A 569-nucleotide genomic window follows, 5' to 3' on the forward strand; every position below is an offset into this window, starting at 1 on the left:
CCAAATGAACAGAAAGGACGCTGATGTGTGGAGATCTGAAATAGAAATTCTTTGGAAGTTGACTGTTTTGGGAACAGATGAATCCCCTCTTGCAGTTAAAGTAATTCTCATGTCCGATAAAGCCATGGAAAACAGATGAGAAAGAAAATAGGGCATGTCTACTATTAACATTTACGAATTAAAATGTAGAAGGCTAGAGCACTAAAACAAATCAACAGACTGAACTGGAGGTTCTTTGAGGCAGTGCTAACAAAACTTTGGCTTGGTGACAAGTTCATCCATATGGCTTTGAAAACATGGCCAACCAGAATAACTAGGCATGTCTGACAAATCTCATTTGAAGGGCAGGACTTGACAGTGTGCGCCCCAATCACCACAAAGCTTTGCCTTACTGGAGGAATCTTTGCCCAAAAAGTGATGCCAAAATCAGAGGGGTGGAATTTGTTGACACCAGTTCCTACATGAACTTCAGGAATACAACATACAATTAGGTTTAAATTAAATATCATGAAGTCCGAGATATTAAACAAGGCCATGCCTCAATAATATGCAAACTTATATGCTGAACT

This window comes from Lissotriton vulgaris, chromosome 12 (genome assembly GCF_964263255.1).
Source record: "Lissotriton vulgaris chromosome 12, aLisVul1.2, whole genome shotgun sequence".
Classification (NCBI taxonomy): Eukaryota; Metazoa; Chordata; class Amphibia; order Caudata; family Salamandridae; genus Lissotriton; species Lissotriton vulgaris.